This window comes from Canis aureus, chromosome 19, assembly GCF_053574225.1.
Source record: "Canis aureus isolate CA01 chromosome 19, VMU_Caureus_v.1.0, whole genome shotgun sequence".
Lineage (NCBI taxonomy): Eukaryota > Metazoa > Chordata > Mammalia > Carnivora > Canidae > Canis > Canis aureus.
Window position 1 is genome coordinate 3,458,327 of NC_135629.1, and position 14,472 is coordinate 3,472,798.

Genomic DNA, 14,472 nt, shown 5'->3' on the forward strand with positions numbered 1-14,472 from the left:
GCCTTCTGATTTTTTTTTTAATGTATTTAGGGGATCCCTGGGTGGCGCAGCAGTTTGGCACCTGCCTTTGGCCCAGGGCACGATCCTGGAGACCTGGGATCGAATCCCACATCGGGCTCCCGGTGCATGGAGCCTACTTCTCCCTCTGCCTGTGTCTCTGCCTCTCTCTCTGTGACTATCATAAAAAAAAAAAAAAAAAAAAAAGATTTTATGTATTTATTTGTCAGAAAGAGAGAGAGAGGGAGAGCAGAAGCCACAGGCTGGGGAGGGCAGAGGGAGAGGGAAAAGCAGACTCCCCGCTGAGTAGGAAGCCCAACGTGGAGCTAGATGGGGGGGGGGGGGGGGATCATGACCTAAGCTGCTTAAGCAACCATCTGAGCCACCCAGGTGCCCCCAAACCTGTTTTTTTTAAATGGCTAAAATGGACTCAATTTTTTCTGAAACTGCTCAAGCCACACAAAACGTTTTTGGGGGCACTAACTAGCCTCTGGGCCTCTGGTTGGAGACCTCACTAGGAAGTGAGGGCCCCAGGCGCCTGGGTGGCTCAGTCGATCAACTGTCTGCCTTCGGCTCAGGTCATGCTCCCAGGGTCATGAATCAAGCCCCGCATCGGGGCTCCCTGCTCAGAAGTCTGCTTCTCCCTCTGCCTCTACCCCTCCTCTACTCATTCTCTCTCTCTCTCTCAAATAAAATAAAATAAAATAAATCTTAAAAAATAAATAAAAGGAAATGAGGGCCTGCATTCAAATCCTGCCACCCCTCCCCCTACTTTTTGGCCCTGTGATCTTGGCCCAGTTGCTTGCTCCTTCAGGGCTTCAGTGCTTTACACTGAAAAATAGAGATAATGGTGCCTACCTTACAGGGTTACCACGGGGGACTGGATGCTTTCACTCTTCCTTCACTCAGCAAATATTTATCAAACATGTGCTGTGTGTCCGAGACAATGCCAACTCTGGGGGATGGGGACATGACAGCAAACAGAAAACACAAAAATCTCTGCCCTGGTGGCTCTTACAGTCCACAGGACACAGAAAATGAGCCACAACGGGAGCAGGCACACATGTAGAAATGCCACAGAGCAAAAAGGGCCAAGAATACATAAGGCAAAGAAAGATGCAAGACGAGTTGGGGGTTGGGGGTGACATTTTAGACCAGGTGGCCAGGGAGGGCTGCACTGAATAGGTGGCATCTGAGTAAAGGCCCGAAGGGACCTGAAAGAAATGAGGGGGCCATGCGCTCCAAGAGAGGGATGGCAAGTGACAAGGCCCTGAGGCCTGCCCAGGAGAGGGGTGTGTGGCTGGAGTGGACTGTAGGGGGTCAGGGGGAAAGGAGGGGGCGATCGGGAGATCCGCGGAGCCTCATGGCTGCTGTGGGGGCTCTGGCTTTTCCTCTGAGTGAGGTGAGAGCCATGGGAGGGTGTGGAGCTGGGCAGGGTTTGGTCAGCAGGGCTGACTTTGGTTTTGACAGGATCCTTCTAGCTGCTGCTGGGGCGGAAGCAGGGAGAACAGGAAGGAATAGTCCGGGCAAGAGGCTCTGGGGCAGGACCCCGGCGGCGGCGGGCCTGGCAGAGGTTGGTTAGACTGGATAGCTCGGGAAGGTCAGGCCAGCAGAGCGGGCGCGGCGGCACCGCCAAGGACGCCAGGGCCCAGCGGGTCTGGTCCAGGCACCTGGAGCCCGAAGTGCCCTTTCCTGGGAGGGGAGGTGGAGAAAGCTGCTGGGGATGCTGGGGGGCTGGGGGGGATGCGGGGAGCACCGGCAGGGAGGAGGCTGGGGGAGAGGGGCCAAGGGCGCACCGGCGCGGGGCTCCGTGAGTCCTGGGGGCAATGGGAGGGCGGCAAGTGCAGAGCAAGTGAGCGCAAGGGTCCCGGCAGCCGGCGCGTGGAAGCACGAACGGCTCCGAGCAGCCAGCGGCCCCCAGCGGCCTGGAACCACGGAGCCCAGTGCCGTCTGTCGTCCTGGGTCCCAGGGCAGGAAGGGAGCCTGGGGGGCAGCTCCGGGGCGCGGCGCAAGGACGCGAGGCCCCGTGCACGGTCGGGCCGGCTGCCGAGGGGCCTGCGTCCGCGGCTCGGGCCTCCCCCTCCCCCGACGCCGCCGCGGCCCCCCGCCCCCTCGCTCCCGGCGCGCCCTCCCTTCCCCCCTCGCCACCTGCGGGGTCGGTCGGCTCGGGCCTTTGTCCCGCCCGCAGCCCCGCCGCCCCGCGTGGCGGCCCCCGAGCAAACACAGCTGAGCGCCGGGGCTCGCGTGCCGCCCCCGCCCCCCAAATCTTCGGGCCGCGGGGCGGAGGCTTAGCGGGGCAGCTGCGGGCCTGCGGGCGGGGCGAGGCTCAGCCGGGCCAGGCGCCCCCTGCCGCCCCCGCCCCCGCCGGCCGCGCCTTTGTCATGCAGATGGCCCGCTGGCGGCCGCGCTCCGCACTCGGCCGAGCGCCCCGGCACCCGCCGCTGACCTGGGGCGGGGGGGGCGTCTCGGCGCCCGGATCTGGCCCAGGCCAGCGGGGAAGACCCGCTTTATCCTCCCGCCGCGGGGACACTGATCCCCTTGATGCTGGGCCACATGCTCAGGTCGCTGGGCTTCTCTGGGCCTGTCTGCTTCCTCGCATTCCAGGCAAAGGAATCTGCGGGCGCTGGGGCCCGAGGCTGGGGAGCAGAGGCCGAAGCTCCCCTGCCGCAGTGTGCGACACATTCAGGGGCAGCACCCCCCACCCCGGGCTCCTGTGTGCACCACCCAGCCAGACCAGCGGACCAGGCCCGCTGCCATCCAGACCTCTGCAGGCACTGTGGGTCCTTGGGACCCCATTGCTGTGCACCCCAGCCTCAGTCTTCCCACCTGTACTTTGAGGGCTGGGACTGGAGGGCAGGGATAACGGGGTGATGCTGTGGCCTCCGAGCTGCAAGGAGGCAGACTGAGGCGAGGTGTCAATGCCTGGCACACAGTGACAGAAGCTCAAGTTGGCAGGACTCCCTGCCAGGGAGGCACCACTCCCTGCCCCTCCTGGTAGCTGGTATGGGTCCTTGACTAAGGACACGCCCGCTTTCCCCAGGGCAAAAGATTCACCAAAACAGAGGTGACCAAATGGAAAGTTATTTACTACCTGGTATCAGGAGTCCGGCCTGGGGCTAGACTGGGGAAAAGAAGCATTCCTGTAGCTGGAATCGGGCCTGGAGGGACTGTTGTCCTGGCATCCTCCCTGGAGGACCCTGTCTCCCCATTATACAGATGAGGAGCCTGAGGCCAGAGAGCAGGGGAACTCGTGGCTTCTCAGCCTTGTCTCTGCCTGCAAAGAATGGAAACCTGGAATTCATACCAGAAGATACAGAAACAACCAACAAGCATAGACAAGCTGCTTGGAGTCCTGGATGTGCAAACAGAGTGACATGGCATAGTTTCCCACCAACCAGGTAAAAAGCAAGAACACGGACAGTGGTGGGGTTGGGGCCCTCTCCCTGCTTCTGCGGTGAGGTCCCGTGGGCACCACGACTGGCACACCATTTGTCAGTAAGAATCAGGCTCAAAATCCTACGGGAGCTTTAGTCCAATGACTGGACTTCCAGGAATTTATCATTGAAAGGAGCCAACAGGACAAGTGGGTGAGCCTGCTTATTTATGGTGGTGAGCCTCTGGAAGTCTCTCTGAGCGCACAGCTCTGCAGGCAGATGGGAGCTTCACTCCCAGCTCGGCCACATGTGACCTTGGACAACTGACTTGTTTCCTCATCTAGAAGATGAGAATGAGAGCCCCACTGATCCCCTCTGCATCAGCCCGCAATAGGCAGGTCCTTCACCTCTGGGCACGTTAAGAGTACACCAGCGGATGGTTCTACACGAAGGAAAATGTGATGAGTTGTTAAGGGTCTTTACAAATGGAGATGAAAAGCAATCTAGGCCTCAGTTTCCCTTTTGAACAAAGAAAAATTGGTGTTGGGGCAGGTCCTAGGCTCTCCCCAATGGCCCTACCCCCTGACCTCTACCTTCCCTCATCCCAGCTCTGATAGCTGACCCAGGCGTCCCCATCCCAGGCAGGAGTGGTTGGTGGGAAGAGAGACTTCACACAACCTTGCCTGTTACAGAGGAGCGCGGGGAGGGGGCAGAGGAACAAGCTATCCACCACCTCCACCCCAGGCCTTGGCCCTCTGGCTCAGGCAAAGGCCAGTGGAAGGTGGGGGTTTATCTCACACACACCTCCAGGGAGGGGCCTTTATGGCCAGATCCAGTTTCTGGCAGGACTGGTTAGTCCAGGTGGCCCTCGATGGATGGCCGAGATAAGGTGTGTGCAGATCGGCTGGGCTGGGCAGGAGACCCAAGCTGGGCAAAGGCTAGCGGGTGGCCCAGGCACAGCCTGCCTCAGAGGCAGGACAGTGTCTGCACCCATCTTGTCGCAGCTGTCACCAGCTTTTGGGGCCCCACCCAGGTGCCCTCTCTGTACCTCCTGCCCCTGACTGCCCGTGAGAGGTGGCCCAGAAAGAGGCGATCCTGGGGTGGAGTAGTACGAGCCTGAGGTTGCCCAGGCAGGCCGTACTGCAGGTAAGAGTTCATGCAGGCACACGATGAGGTTCTAAAGCCAAGAGGCAGCGTTGGCAGGGGTTGCCCGGGTGTGAGGTTGTTCGGGATTCCACATTCAGGTTGCCTCCGTGCCTGTCAGACTCCTGGAAGTCCCCAGGGCCTGGCTGGACCAGCGGGCCCATCATGGGCTTGGTTCTCATGGGCCAACTTCTCCTGTCCTCAGTAGGCCCTACAAATAGCCCCGCTGTGAAACCCTGCTGCTAGTTTGAGTGTCACCTCTTTCCTGCCGGGACTGTGGCCTGTGAATTTCTGGGATCCTCACAGCCTTAGGCTGCAGCTCTGGTTGCCTCATTTCATAGGGAAGAGCCCCCTGTGGGGCCCTCAGTTCCTCGAGACACAGATTTCTCTCATTCTCAGCACCAACCTCAGGAAAGGCAGAGCCTGAGAAATGGGGTGTGTTTGCGTTCATCTCCCTCTCTAAGGAAGGTGGTCCCAGGGAATAGGGGGGTTGGGGGGGAACCAACAAGCAGAGGCATTATTGAACCACGATTTCTAATGGGCCGTCTGAGGAACCTCGAGGAAAGTAATGAAAACTGTCCATCCCCCCCAACCCAAGAGGGGCCAAAGGGGACACATGGCTGGAGGCTTCCAGCCCGATGCTTGCAGGTGGCCCAGGAGCCTCTGTGCTTCTGAGTTCCTGTAGCTGAGAGCCAAGCAGGTCCCGCAGGTGGTCCTCATGCTGGGGCATCAGCCTGCACCCTCGCAAGGCTGGTCGGACAGCAGGGAATGGTCACCGCAGCACTGTGGCTGGGATGTGCCTGGGCAGGAGCCCTGGAGGTGGGCCGCAGAAGTTCCAGTACAGTCCATGGTTCAAAAGAGTGTCTTAGTAGAAAATTTGAGGCTCAGGGGTGCGTGGGTGGCTTAGTCCGTTAAGCATGCGCTTTTGGCTCAGGTCATGATCCCCAGGGTCCTGGGATCAAGCCCCACATGGGGATCCCTGCTCAGTGGGGAGCCTACTTCTCCCTCTCCACTGCTTGTGCTGTCTCACGCACTCTCTAAAATAAATAAAATATTTTTAAAAAAGAAAAAGAACAAAAATTTGAGGCCAAGTAAGGCCATCATTGAAAAGACAGCTGCAGTTCCAGAGGAGGGGGCACACCGCACCTTGAGGGGTCGCTTGGGGAAGCACTGGGGCAGTGGTGACTGGGGAGCCTTTCCTGTGGCTTCCTCAAGAGAGGACAGGTAAGCCAGGTAAGCACGCTTGGAGGTGGCTGGTTTGAATCACTTCAGCGGTGTCTGGAGCCTAGGGCAGTCCTGAGTTGTCTGGGACCTGGCCGGTGATAGGGCGGGGGCGGGGCTAGGGGCCCCTCTGTGAGAGCTCACTGGAGGTGGCCGGGCTGTGGGCTCTGGATTGGCTGGGTTTTATTTATTTATTTATTTATTTATTTATTTATTTATTTATTTATTTATTTGATGAGAGAGAGAGAGAGAGAGACAGCACAAGGAGGTGAAGCAGCAGAGAGGGAAAAACAGGCTGGGACTTGGGGCTCAATCCCAGGACCCTGGGATCAGGACCAACCTTCAAGCTTCCTGCAGCTTAACCAGCTGAGCCACCCAGGCGCCCTGGATTGGCTGGTTTGCATTTGAAAAGCACACGGCGGTGGGAGTGGGGCAGTGGTTTAATCTCTAGCTCTCTAGGAATTGGCCAATTCTGGGACAGAAACCCAAAGCCCCCCTGCGCCCCTTAGCCCTCCTCAGCTCCATTTGTAATCCCTGTTAAGTCCAGTGTGTCCCAGAGTCTAATTCAAGGTAGTAGCTGGCCTTGATCCCTGTCGGATTTTAATACAGGGAACAGTATAATGAGCCGTGGTCCCTCCTGCTGGGCTTGGTCCTGAGGCTGCAATTGGTATCCACCATCTCTTCCCACCTGTTCTGGATCCTCTCAGCTGCCGCCAGCACTTCTGTGGCTCTAGGTTGCCCTGGCTCTTCACCAGGGGTGTGAGACCTCGGTTGCTTCCCCCTGTCCAGCCATGTTCCTGCCCCCAGTCCTCGTCACTGGGTACAGCTGGACAAGCAGAAGCCCCAGAGGATTCTGAGCTCTGGAGGTACTCCTCCCTGCCCCTCTGTGGGACGGCAGCGGTCTTCCCCATCTTCTCACAGAGGCCGGAGTTGATTATCCTCACCAGTAAGTTCCTCCCAGCCATGACCACAGCTGCAAGTGCACCCGAAAGTTGTCAAGTCCCCTCATCCCATCCCAAACCAGGACCTCCGTCTGGCTGACACCAGGATTGTGGGGCAGGAAGTAGGGGTTCTGCAAGAGGGCATGATGGCCGGAAAGAAGGGCCCTCCTCCCTCTGCCCCTGCTTGTGCTCCAGTGACAGGGCCCTATGCAACCTGTCGTCTAGTCTCCATGCTTTCTTGCGTGGCAGAGGACAAGCCTCCAGCCCTCAGGATGTCCGAGACTGGCACTGGAGCTAAGCCTTCAGTGGGCCATTCCTCTTAGGCGGGCTGCTACTGAGTGATGTGAGCTAGGACGTGACCAATGGACCTGTGGTTATGTTCTGTTGTCACCTTCTGGTAAATGGTCCCTGGTCTGAAACAGTGTTGTGCAGGACACCAGGGTTCCTTGAGAGAACGAAGCTCTAATAACCTAAAGTATCTGTCACATGTAGTGACCTAGGTTCTCTTCTGTGCTTCCAGAATAGTCCTAATGATGTACTGTCCTTGAGTCCATTGAGTCAGTAATCATTTGAATCATTTCCTGTGTGCTTGGTGCAGATGGGAAAGTGACTGAGAAGCCACCTGCCCTGGCTGAAGAAATAGGACCATCAGACCCATGTAATGACACCGCCCCTAGGCGGCGGTGCTAGTGGAGGCACTGCAGCCCGGAGGCCACCGGAGAGGGCCTTGGTTCCAGTAAAGATAAGTTGCTGGCCTCTCCAGGGTGGAAAGGATCAGTGTGACCAACTTTCCATCAGGTTGCTGGCCAGTCTCTTGAAGAGGTGACCCCATCAAGAACTCAGCATTGGTCTCTGCTGCTGGAAGGTGGGGACCTGCCACAGCCATGGTGCCATACTGGGGCACACGCGCCGAGTCAGCCCTGCCGCGTGGCTGCAGTGTTCATAGATTCATCGTGCAAGTGCTCGAGTGGCCCCGAGGCAAGTCAGTCTTCACCTGGTTATCACCTCTCTGTTCCAGGCTGGACGCACACTCACCGTGCCCACCCAGTAACTGACTCCCCAGACCTCCTTGTCTCGGGTCTTCCCTTCTCCCAAGCGAGTGGCTGACCAGCCAGGCTACCGACTGCTGCCCAGTGTCCCCCTCGCGGCGCTGCCCCAGGACCATGTCTCTCCACCAGTCTCTTAGGGATGCTCCAAGAGGACTTTAGGGTGTCGGAGGTCCATATGTGGTTACAGATCTATCTGTGAGCCGAGCCTCCTCCCCCAGTTGACCCAAGGAACCCCTGCCCCGGAGCTACAGGCGGGCAGAAGAAGAGGCATCAGAACAGAGAGGTGGGAATGCGGGAGGCCAGCCCGCCTTGTTGCGGCCTGTGCACAGACGTGCTCAGCGCGATCCGGAGTGCTCCCGTCTATCACGTGGTGGATTGCTGCTGGACCCGGCCACCTTATGATTACTGGATCTGATGGTGGCCATGTCCAGTCACACGGTCACATGATGCCCCATCACCAGACGCTGAGGCCCTGCAGGGTCCCTGTAGCATTCCAGAAGCTCGGCTCCTGAAATAGTTTTGCTGCGGCACTCGGAGCATTCGCATAGCAACCTCTTTCCAGGGCTGGCCAGCAGCTCCACCTGGGGCCGTGTCTACCACCATCAGATCTGCAGATCATATGACTGTGGAGCAGCTTGACCACAGTCTGAATCTTCTGGAGAGACTTCTCTTGCTCCGGGCCCCACCCACGCAGTCACCTGATGGGTGGGTTGGGACAGCATTCCCACGTGTGATGTTTGCCGCATCCTGGGGCCCTCTGAGTGCTGGGGCTTCTTTCCTCGTGGCTGGAGATGGGAAGGGTAAGAGCCTGTCCTCGCCCCCCAAAAGAGAGTTCCCAGCATGCCCCAGGCATGGAGACCCTTCAAACTTTCACTGATAGGGCAAGCCTCACGTGCCTCAGTAGGATAACAAGGTGCTTGCACAACCTGCCCCAGGTCCGAGTACCATGACGTCATCAGTAGAGTAGACCAGCATGACAATTGGCACATATCCAGACCAGCAGTTCCTTCAGTGGCATGTCAAGCTTTTTTTCTCTTGGATTAAATCCAAGTGAAACTAAAGGCAATCCTTTAACCCTGTTAAACTGCCAGCATAATATGGTCCATTTCTATACTAGTGACCGAGCTCCATATTTGTGAGCCTCTCTGGGAGGTGTCTGGAATTACGCTCCTTCCAAAGTTGATGACGATTGCTTTGAGTGGTGGGAGTTGGGAATGATTATTTAATTTTGCTTTTAAATTTTCTGTCACTTACATTTTAAAAGAAGTATGTTAAATTTTTATTAAGTAACATTTTAAAAATTCAGCAAACACTGCTAAATGCATCATGTGAGCCTCAGCGCTACAGTCAGGTGTATTTAGGTGGAGCCAGCTTTGACCGCAGAGACTGACACCAAGAGAGCAAGGAAGGATGTCCCAGAAGGGGGGTAGTGGTGAACTTGGCCATGTTCCGGGCCCAGCTTTATACCAAGGAGGCATGATTGGGTAAAGGGGGGCATTGGGACAGTCTCAGCCTTCTAGGAGCTGGGATGTAGGGAACTGGCCTAGGTCCCAAGGAAGGGCAACATCTGGCCAAGCAGCCTGAAAGTGGGAAAAAGCTCCAGTGACAATGAAGCAGACTCTGTGGGCAGGAGGAATGAAAACAGCCACAGCAAACATTTATAAGGCCCTAAGTGTATGCAGTGTCCTAAACGCTTTATCCATATTAGCTCATTACATTTACCAAACAACCCAGAAGGAAACGTCCATGACTATTCCCATTTTACAGTTGAAGAAACTGACTCGAAAGACAATTTAATAACTTGCCTGAAGGAAGCTGAGGTAGGAGCGTGACTCTAGAGATGGGCCAGCATGAACACACTCTAGCGTTTATTTATTTTTTTCAACAAATATTTCCATGTGCCCAGTGCTGTTTCTGCTATTGAAAAAAATAGAAGTTAGTAAATGCATACCCCCATCCACCCACATATCCCTGCCATGAAAGATGTTCCAGTCTAGTGGAAGAGATACATATTCAACATGTAAGTCCACAAGCATATTGTCACAAAAAATACTTGCCAGGAAGCAAGGGTATACAGGAAACTAGACCTGGCTGGGGGGGGGGGTGGGGCAAGGGAGGGGAGATATTTTTGTTCTAAAATATCTAGAACCCTAAAAAATATATAGAATTTGGGGTTTAATGAACATTCTGTGCAGAGGGAACACCATGTGCAAGGGCCCTGTGGTGAGCAAAAAATAAGTTCGTTAGAGACTCCAGAAGGGGTGCAAAACAGCTAGAAAATGTGAGCAAGAGGGAGTCTGGTGGGAGATGGGAACAAAGACTCATACAGGAACTCCATTTCTTAGAACCTCATAGGTCAGGATAAAGAGTTTAGATTTTATGCTAAATGCATTGGGAAGCTATTAGAAGGGTTTTTTTTTTTTAAGATTTTATTTATTTATTCGTGAAAGACACACACAGAGAGAGTGAGAGAGAGAAGCAGAGACACAGGCAGAGGGAGAAGCAGGCTCCCTGCAGGGGAACCCGATATGGGACTCGATCCCGGTACTCCAGGATCATGCCCTGGGCCGAAGGCAGATGTTCAACCGCTGAGCCACCCAGGCGTTTTAAAAAACTGGAGGTTTTAAGCAAGGCAATCACATGGTCTGATTTACCTTTTCATGGGACACTTTGGTCCTATAGGAAATCAAGAGGCAAAGGAGAAGCAAAAAGACCCATTAAGAGGCTATCATAGTAAAACAAGTGAGAAATAATGGTTGCCTGGCCCACAGTGATGAAAAGGGAGGTGAGAGGCTGCCCCTCCTTGGAGCAGACTTCCTGGAAGTCCCCCACACTTCTTCACATATCCCACTGACAGGGGAGCCTGGGAATTGTGACCTTTCTTCCATGTGACCTTGTGCCCGCTGAAGAATCTGGCACCCTGTTTCTAAGGAGGAAAGGGGGACGGGTATTGAGGCAGGCTTCTAGCGCTGTGCCCCTGTGATGTTAGAATCAACGGTGGTGATAATGCTGGGGGAGATGGTAGTTGTGGAGGACAGTCATAGGTGATGGTGGAGGTGGGGGTGGTAACAATGTCTGTGGTGGGCATGGTGGTGTTCATGATGATGGGGCAATGATGGGGAAGATGGGGGTCCAGGTGAGGGTGGTGATTGTGAGGTGTTTGTTAAGGTGGTAGTGGTGGAGGTGATGGCAATGTCTGTGGTGATGGGGATGGCCATGCTGGCACTGAGTAGGTGACAGTGGTGGTGGTGGTGGTGGTTGATGCTTGTGGGGACAAGGATGGTGGTGGTGTTTAATGATGTCGTATTGGTAGAGGTGGTGGTTGTGATAGCACTGACGGTGTTTGCATTGGTGACAGCCCTTGTGCCGGTGGTGATGGTGATGTATCTGGTAGTGGTCAGGATTTTGCCGACACTGGTGATGATGACTACAGTGGTGACGGAGATAGTGGTGGTGGTAGAGTGATGCCAACAGTGCTAATGATGACTTTAATTTTCAATTCTCTTTCATGCCAGAGCCAAGGATTGGATTGGTCTTCTCCTGGCCCCGTGACTCCATTCTGACTAGTATTCATTCTCTGCATGCAAAAACAGACCCCCAAAGTTCAGGCTTCCCATTTGAGAGCCAAACTATCCACTCCCCTCCACTACCACCATGATGTTGCATCTCCTGAGCTCCTCCTCATTCACTGAAGAATTTGGAACCTGGATCCCAAGCTGTCCTGTCTTCCTGGAGGATTTTAATATCCACTTGGACAGTCTGTCCCATATCTGGGCTTTTGGTTCCTTGATCCTTTCAACTTGAAAGACTTCATCCTGTTGGGCTCTTAGACACTTCTCTGGATCACTCATTCAAACAGAGCACTATTTCCTTTCTGCCCCAGCATCTTTTATAACAATCATGTTATTAGATGTCTATTGCTAATAAAAGAAAATCACCCCAGAAACTGGCAGCTTCAAGCCACAACAAATATGTATTATTTCATACAGTTTCTGTGGGTCAGGAGCCCAGGGGCTTAGCTGGGTGGTTCTGACCTACCATCTCTCCCAAGGTTACAATCAAGATGTTGACTCTTGTCACCTGAAAGCTCGACTGGGGATGAGGCATCTGTGGCCAAGTTGGCTCACTCACCTGGCTGCAAGTTTATGCTGGCTCATGGAGTTACTTGAGTGTCCTCAGGACATGACAGCTGGCTTCCTCCAGAGTGAGTGGCCCAAGAGCAGAAGATGGAAGCCACCATATCTGTCATGACCTCCCATCAGAAGTCATGCTCTGTTATTTCCAGAATATCCTATTAGTTCCATGTGTCGGCCTATTCAGTGTGGGAAGGGACCACACAGAGGTTTGAATACCATGAGGCCATCTTGAATATTGGCTCCCCCCACTGTCTACCTTCTTGCCTGCTCCAGAGCAACCAAGCCCAGAAATATCCATCTTCCCTTTCTGCTGTTGCAGTAGAGGAACTGTCCCTTCCACCTAAGGCCAATCTATCCCCTGGGCCTTGGGCCCAGTCCCCTCTCCTTTCCAAGGATGACTGCAATTATCAATGATCAGTGCAATGGAATTACAGTATCAACCAGCCCTTGCGCTGGCCTTCCTCCTCCTCCCCATGACCATACACTCCTGTTTCATGCAACTATATTCTTCCCAGCAAAGTTGAAGCATTTTCAGGCCTCCATTATTTTTCCATTGCCCTCCTGAACCCCCTACGGTAGGGACAGTGCATTCAGATATACCCCTTTCTATCCTTTACACTGTAGACTCCTTTGTGACCTCTAAATATAATGTCCCAAACATAGGAGCCAGGGCTCATTGGATATATGTCTGACTGCAGGTCAAGGCAGAAAATGTTCAAGATGAGCCTTGGGTGTCTAGCATGCGGAATGCAAGAGGAGTGATCGAAATCTGTGGAGTTGTGAAGACGGGACTCAGGAGCTAACTTGCAGAGGTTCCCACACTGGTCAGAGGTGGCACAATTTGAACATCAAAAAAGTCTGCAATAGACTGAAATACAGCACAGATGCTAAAAATCCATTTGCATAGAAGGGTAGATAAAAAAATTTAGTGGTCAACATTGGGTGTTCTAGGTACAAACTTATTATTCCAAAAAATATTTCAATTAAGGAAAAAGCAATCATCTATCTTCTATTTCTTCTCTGAACTATTTCTCAGAATAATCAGTTCTCTTTGGGAAAATTCTAGCTAGGATATGATAGTATATCACCACTTTGCAATCCTCTAATAGTGAAATTAAGCATGATGATCAGTGGTTACCTAAATTATTTTTTTTAAGATTTTATTTATTTATTCATGAGAGACACAGAGAGAGAGAGAGACGCAGAGACACAGGCAGAGGGAGAAACAGGCTTCATGCAGGGAACCCGATCTGGGACTCAATCCTGGGACTCCAGGATCACGCCCTGGGCTGAAGGCAGGTGCTAAACCGCTGAGCCACCCAGGGATCCCTGGTTACCAAAATTATTAATGAAAAGCATATGGGGTGCTTTATAGTGGATTGGCCAATCTGAGAACTTCCAAACCATTAGTCAATCTTAATATCACAAAAAGGAAGTGATCAGATATTAGGTATGTTTTGGAGTAGTAGGTTAGGAAGGACACAACACTATGCAGCATAAAACTCCAAAAACTCTTGCTTGAATCTGAGCAAGCCTCTAGACCTATCTCAAGCCCCTAGAATTACAGGAAACATAGGGTTCAGAGGAACATGTTAACACCACAGGGGTGCAACTAGCAAACTACAAAATAGGGCATCCTATAGTCAGTTTCCAGGGACAGCCTGGGTGGCTCAGTATTTGAGCGTCTGCCTTTGGCTCAGGGCATAATCCCAGGAGTCCCGGGCTGGAGTCCCACATTGGGCTCCCCACAGGGAGCCTAGCCTGCTTCTCCCTCTGCCTGTGTCTCTGCCTCTCTGTCTGTGTCTCTCATGAACAAATAAATAAAATCTTTTAAAACAAAACAAAACAAACAAAAAGAAAAAAAAAACCGTTGCTCCATCAAATGAAGTGAAAGGGAAAACACAGGGAAGGGGAATTTGCAGACTTAAGAGCTTAAAAGAGGTATCAGTCAAATGCAGTGCGTGGATCTTGTCTGAAAGCTGTTTTGAACAAATCAAAAGGAATTAGAGAAATTTGAATACTAACTAGATGTTTGATGATGATATTAAGATTTATTGCTTTTTAGGTGTGATAAAGTTATCATGGTTATGTTTTTAAATTCCTTATCGTATCTTTATGGATGAAATAATATGATATCAGGGATTTGCTTCAAAATAGCCTAAGGTTGGAGGAGTGGTTGAGGATATAGATGAAATTAAGATTGGCCATATGCTGATAACTGTTGAAGCTGGGTGGTGGTCATCCGGAGATCCGTGGCAGTGCTTTCTCCAATTCTACACATGCCTGGCAGCCTTCATAATAAATATTTTAAAGATTTTATTTATTTATTTTTAAAGATTTTATTCATTTCTTCATGAGAGGCACAGAGAGAGAGAGAGAGAGAGAGAGAGAGAGAGACAGAAATATAGGCAGAGGGAGAAGCAGGCTCCCTGCAAGAAGCCCAATGCGGGACTCAATCCCAGGACCCCGGGATCACACCCTGAGCTAAAGGCAGATGCTCAACCACTGAGCCACCCAGGCGTCCCATTTATTTATGTATGTATGTATGTATGTATGTATGTATTTATTTATTTATTTAAGAGTGTGTGTGTATGTGTGTATGGGCACACAT

At 52.9% G+C, this 14,472-nt stretch overlaps 1 long non-coding RNA gene across 2 annotated transcripts; it reads left to right on the forward strand.

Moving 5' to 3' along the window:
* Positions 1 to 1,463: 1,463 nt before the first annotated feature.
* Positions 1,464 to 11,684, forward strand: LOC144289452 (uncharacterized). 2 transcript variants are annotated; one of them, XR_013357337.1, is made up of 4 exons: positions 1,464 to 1,570; positions 3,214 to 3,395; positions 7,475 to 8,525; positions 11,241 to 11,684. It is a non-coding gene; the product is annotated as an uncharacterized LOC144289452 (long non-coding RNA). The 2 variants fall into 2 exon arrangements; XR_013357336.1 differs by lacking the exon at positions 7,475 to 8,525.
* The last annotated feature ends 2,788 nt before the right edge of the window (positions 11,685 to 14,472 follow it).